Source organism: Tenrec ecaudatus, chromosome 17 (genome assembly GCF_050624435.1).
Source record: "Tenrec ecaudatus isolate mTenEca1 chromosome 17, mTenEca1.hap1, whole genome shotgun sequence".
Lineage (NCBI taxonomy): Eukaryota > Metazoa > Chordata > Mammalia > Afrosoricida > Tenrecidae > Tenrec > Tenrec ecaudatus.
In genome coordinates, this window is record NC_134546.1 from 1784938 (window position 1) to 1791320 (window position 6383).

A 6383-nucleotide genomic window follows, 5' to 3' on the forward strand; every position below is an offset into this window, starting at 1 on the left:
AAGTAAGCCAAGCACAAAAGGACAAGTACAACAGGAGTCCACTGAGGTAAGCTTCACAATGCAGATGGAGTTAGGGAAAAGGCTAGTGTATACATACATTCCTGGGGTAGTGTTCAGGTAGTATGGCAGGGGCCAGACCCAATCCAGGGATACATATGGTAGCCAATTAAAAAGGAAAAAGAGACAAAAATGGCATGGGTAGTGGGGGACAGGGCACTAACCCATCCAAGGGGTGGGTTTTGTTTATATCTCCACAAGGAAAGAGGGACCAGACTTAACTCAGTGCTCCAAGATGTGAATGCAACGTACCGGCATGAAGCAGGGAACCAATACAGAGGTCTGAGGGGCTGGTCCCAATCCCAACTACATGGTCAGCTTCTCCTCCCAGACGAATTTACTTCAGAGGACAGCACTGAAGCTACAGCTTACGGAGAAGGACATGTCCGATCAGAGCACACAAGAGCAAATGAAGGGGAAGGAAGAGAGAATGGAGCACATCCTGGCCCACCAAGTCTAGAGGACGATATCACTGCTCAGAACAGCCAATGCACAGAGACGACCATATGGCCGGTCCCACTATGAAACATGACATCCCTCACTGACCCATAGCCCTACAACACTGGAGACACAGTGCGGGATTGAGCCTGATCTGACCCCACCACACTGAGGCAAAACTCTAGGGGTGTGCAACAGAACAGCAAGGGGAGCAGAGCAAGGAAGTCCCGAGGGAATACCAAAATAGACTTTGGGGCCAGGGCATGGCACCCCATCAGATTCTACCGGGAAAACACTCATAAAGGTAAACAAACAAACCTTGAACTATTTACAGGCTTTTCATTGTTTTTTGTTGTTGTTTTGTTTTCTTTAGTTGCTTTGTTTTTCTCTGTCTTGTTTTTTGTGCATATTATTATCTCTGCAGGTCTATCGGAATAAGATAGGCAGGATAAACCATCTGGAGGAGAAAACAACGGGACCAACAGTGGGGGGTGGGACATGGGACAGGGGGAGGTGGAGGTGAAGGAAAGGAAGTAGGTGTTAACAAACTCAGGGAAAAGGGAACAACAAATAATTCAAAATCTACAGTGATGAGGCAATAAGGGTATATGAAGCCTGGTAGGGCTTGATAAAGGCAATGTAACTGAGAGTAATTGCTGAAACCCAAATGAAGGCTGGGCATGATAGTGGAAAAAGAGGAAAGTAAAAGGAAATAGAGGAAAAAACTAGGAGTCAAAGGGCATTTATAGAGGTCTAAATAAAGGCATGTACATATGTAAATATATTTATATATGACGATGGGGAAATGGATCTATGTGCATATACTTATAGCTTTAGTATTAAGGTAGCAGATGGACATTGGGCCTCTACTCAAGTACTCCCTCAATGCAAGAACATTTGTACTATTAAATTAGCATTCCATGATGCTCACCTTCCCAACAAGATCGCTGAAGACAAAGTGGGTGCATAAGCAAATGTGGTGAAGAAAGATAATGGTGCCCGGCTATCAAAAGATATAGCATCTGGGGTCTTTAAAGACTTGAAGATGAACAAACAGCCATCTAGCTAAGAAGCAACAAAGCCCATATGGAAGAAGCACACCAGCCTCTGTGAACACGAGGTGTTATTGGGATCAGGTATCAGGCATCAAAGAACAAAAAATCATATCATTGTGACTGAGGGGGAGTGCGGAGTGGAGAACCAAAGCCCATCTGTAGGCAACTGGACATCCCCTTACAGAAAGGGTCATGGGGAGGAGACAAACCAGTCAGGATGCAGTGTAGCAACGATGAAACATACAACTTTCCTCTAGTTCTTTAATGCTTCTTCCCCCCCAACCACTATCATGATTCCAATTCTACCTTATAAATCCAGCTAGGCCAGAGTATGTACATGGGATCAGATAAGAACTGGAAACACAGGGATTCCAGGACAGATAAACCCCTCAGGACCAATAATGAGAGTAGCGATACCAGGAGGGAAAGGAGAAGGTCAGGGAGTAAGGGGGAACTGATCACAATGATATATATATATATATATATACCCTCCTTGGGGAACAGACAACAGAAAAGTGGGTGAAGGGAGACATCGGACAGTGTAAGATATGACAAAATAATAATAATTTTTAAGTTATCAAGGGTTCATGAGAGAGGGGGTGGGAGGGGAGGGAGGGGGGAAAATGAGCTGATACCAAGGGCTCAAGTAGAAAGAAAATGCTTTGAGAATGATGATTGCAACAAACGTACAAATGTGCTTGACACAATGGATGGATGGATTGTGATAAGAGTTGTACGAGCCCCAAGTAAAGTGATTTTAAGAAGCAAAAAAATGAGTGAACACCATATCTAAAGATGATTTGAGCTAGCATCTGGGACTCATGCTCACGACACAATTAATATGATCATTTGGATGAAATTGACAAATTCCATACCAAAGCTGACAAAAGAAGAAATAGAAAATTATGCATGCACTTGAAAAATGATGTAGTAGAAAAACCAAATGTATATATTTTATAAAATGTCCCTAAAGTCAGCCCTAACTGGCCTCACAAGTAAATTCTTCCAAAGACTTAAGGAATAAATAATATCAAATTTATAGGACTGTGTTAGACTGAACAATGACACCACAAAGGTGTAAGAGGTTAAGTCAGAAAGTATTGCCACAAAAGAATCGAACCTTTTATCAAACAAAAATATAAAAATATGAAGCTATTGTTTCCTGACATTTATTTGTTAACCATCCAGATGAATTTAAGAATCATTTTTAAAATTTGAGAAGTTCCTATGAAAACATCTTTATAAGTTCAAAATGCACACTGAACTGAAGGGTGAAACGATGTGCCTTGGGCTGTACACTGTCTCCATCTCTCTGACTCCTCCCTGATCAATCACTCATTGTCTATCTACATTGGCTCAAACGACAGTTTGGGCATCCTCAAGAAGCACAACCACGTTCCTTTTAAATGTTCTTTGAGTTTAGGCAACAAAGAAGGGCCCAAAGGGACATATAGGGCGTGGGGGTGGGGAAGGCATGGGGAAGGCTTCGCAACGAAACTCTCATAGGACAACCCTGCTACTCATGGAAAATGAGCATTTTCATGACTCAAAAACAAACAAACTTGGTATAACTTCTCTGGCCTTTCTCACCAATGCAGTCTTTAGTTTTTTGAAAACATCTTCATACTAAGTCCTTATGGATCCTTCCAGAAAAATCTACTACAGTTATTCATTGGGAGGGGGGGATGTCCCCAAATCAGTTGTCATACCTTTTGAGCTAGCTTTTCTGCCTAGAATGTCACTGTCCCCATAGACCCCTGAGATCGCCCTGTTTTCATGGGCCTTTTTCGCAGGCACCTTAACAAGTCGCAGGCAAGTGTGTGCTGCAGATCCTTGTCTGCAACCTTCTGTTGGTCAGAGAAGTAGGTTTACATAGGTTTTGTTTGTGATAAAGCACACACGTGTGAACTGGAAACCCAGGAGCAATGCTTGCCGCCTTCCACGTGTCTGGGGAGCATCGTCCTTGCGGTGGAGTCAATACAGAGTCCCCGCGACCCTGGAGGACAGAGCAGAACTGCCTAGATGGCTTTGCGGGCAGTACTCTTCGCGGGGAGTGCATCTGTTCACGGGTTCGCGCCACAGAGCTTTTGGTTAACAGTCAACTTCTTACCCGGGATCCTCCCTGGGGACGCAAAGAACCAGGCTTTGTAGAGTAATACTGTCCATTTCCAATGTAATATAGTCTTTTACTGACACCCTAGCGAACTATTTAAGGGAACTTCTTATTCTTCCACCTTTTAATAGGGTAGCTTTCAAATTTACATCAAGTAGCGAACACAGTATCATAAACCAAAGACTGCACTTCACCAATTCCAGGTAGTTTGCTGATCTTGCGTCATTGACTTACGCCCCTTCTCCCCTCCCCCTGCTTCCGGTTGGTGTCATTTAAAGCTGATCCCAGACACACAATTTCACGCATCATTTCAGTGTGCATTTTGAACTGATAAAGTTGTTTTCGTAGGAACTTCTCAAATTTTAAAAAACGATTCTTAAGTTCGTCTGGACGGTTAACCGATAACTGTTTTAAGAGGAGAAAACGAGTGGCGGTCTGACTTCCACATAAGGAGAGCATAGCCCATTTTAAGACGCTGGAGACGAAGCCCACGTGTTGGTCCACACCGCGCCAGCAGGATGAGGCGGAAGGCACCGCCCACACTGCGACGCGGAGCACACGCTCCTGTGGGTGCAGGCGCACGCGGAGCCTAATTGAGAGGACCAGTCGGGCAACGTTCCTGTAGACTGGGAATGTTCAACTGTCTGTGTCCTGTTTGTTTTCGACTCCGAGAGTCTAAGAATGTCTTCCGAGGGGACAGATGTGCAGTTTTACGTCCTGTGATGACGCCGGGTTGTACGTGAGCGTGGAGGACCACGAGCTTGAAAACGCGAAAGCCGAGAGATATCTCGGAGGGGAGCCTTGAGCACACGCGTGCAGTCCGGACCGGGCAGCCGTTTCACGTCGCCTTGACGAGTGCCTGTGTGCCACGCGCACGTTCTCAGACGCAATCGCATTAGTGCAAAGGCTAATGTCATGCACGACTTTAACCAGGTGATGGTTCGTGATGGTGTGGCAGACATGATCGTCAGCTTCCATTGGGGGGTTTGGGGTGAGCAGTCAGCCGTTAGCCAGGGGGTTTCCTTGGGCTCGCGGCCCACGTCCAGGCCAACCTTGCATGTTCTGGCAAGGCTCACTCCTCCGCCCTTGCGCCATTCTCTTGGCCCTGATGTTGGTATGTAAACCTGCCAACGTCTCCAGCCTGCTGCGTGACCTGCAGATCTCCTGAGCCATCAGGGGACTGTAGCTTGCGTTTGGCTTCATCAGCTCCTGCAGCCCGGGGCGTGCACCATGGGACGGGGACAGGGCGAGCCAGTGCCTTCCAAGTGGGGCTGCTAAACCGCAGGTCTACAGTTTGAAATCACCCACCGCCTCATGGGGGAGAGATGGGCCCTTTCTCTCCCATAACATTTACAGCCTTGGAAACTCAAAGGGCCAATTCAATGCTGTCCTGTAGGGTCACTGTGCGTGAGAATTGGCTTGACAACAGTTCATTTGGTTTGTGTTTAAACCCCCACAATCCCATGAGTCATGACCTGGAAGTCAAGTTCTCTTTACATACGCCTCACTACAGAGCACCAAGTGAAACAATTAACTAGGATTCTGTCTCTGCAAATGACAGAGAATGACCTGAATTAAAGTGACAGTTATTTTGTATTTGTCTCTCTGTGTCTGTACGCTACTTTGTGACTGTGGGACTGGACCCTGAAAGAACGTCTTCTTAAGTCCTCTTCTAATCTTTTACATTTCAATAACTCCACATACGTCCCTTGAGCTCCCCAGCCCTAAGGATGATATGTCCTTCCTGCAGTTGCAACCTCTGTGGCACTTTAGCATTTTCTTTCTTTTTTCCCACTTCATTGATACTTGTTATCTGAACCAAATTATTTCTGTAAAAACAATGGGTGTGTTTTTTGTTTCTTGATATCAAGTTGAGTCTGAAATAATTGATTACAAGGATTTAAAATAGATTGTGGAACCAAAGGGCAAAAATACCTTGCAAAGATATCTGGGATTAGAAAATAGTGGCCAGGCATCCAGAAATGCCTTCTGATGACCTGCTCCGTTTCTCTGTAGACACAACTTCACATCTCTCTGTACAACAATGGCCTCCACTATCCAGCCCACACATCGAATCCTAACTGTGCCCCCAGCGTTGACATTGGTGCATGTCCCTTACGTTGGAGTGTAGCTCAGTGGGAACAAAAATGTTATGGCATGGAGTTAAAAGTCCTGGTAGAAAGAATCTGATAGACTTGGTTTATGTCAGGTATCTGCTCATGGGCTGATCATTTGTGACCAAGAGTGGAGTTCACATAAAAGAGACATGATTGCCTGTGTTCCTCAGGACCAATAATGAGTGGTGAAACCAGGAGGGGAAGGGGAAGTGGAAGGTGGGGTAGAAAGAGGGAATCGATTGCAAGGATCTACTTATAACCCTCTCCCTAGGAGAGGGACAACAGAAAAGTGGGTGAAGGGGGACTTCAGATAGTGTGAGACATGACAAAATAATAATAATCTATAAATTATCAAGGGTTCGTGAGGGAATAGGGGCAGGGAGTGAAGGGGAAAAAATAAGGAGCTGATACCAAGGGCTCAAGAAGAAAGAAAGAAAATGTTTCGAGAATAATGACGGCAACAAATGTACAAATGTGCTTGACACAATGGATGTATATATGGATTGTGATAAGAGTTGTATGAGCCCCCAATAAAAAGCTTTAAAGGGGAGAGAAAGAGAGAGATGATTGTCTGAGTTCTTCATAAAGGAAGAGAAAGTTCAT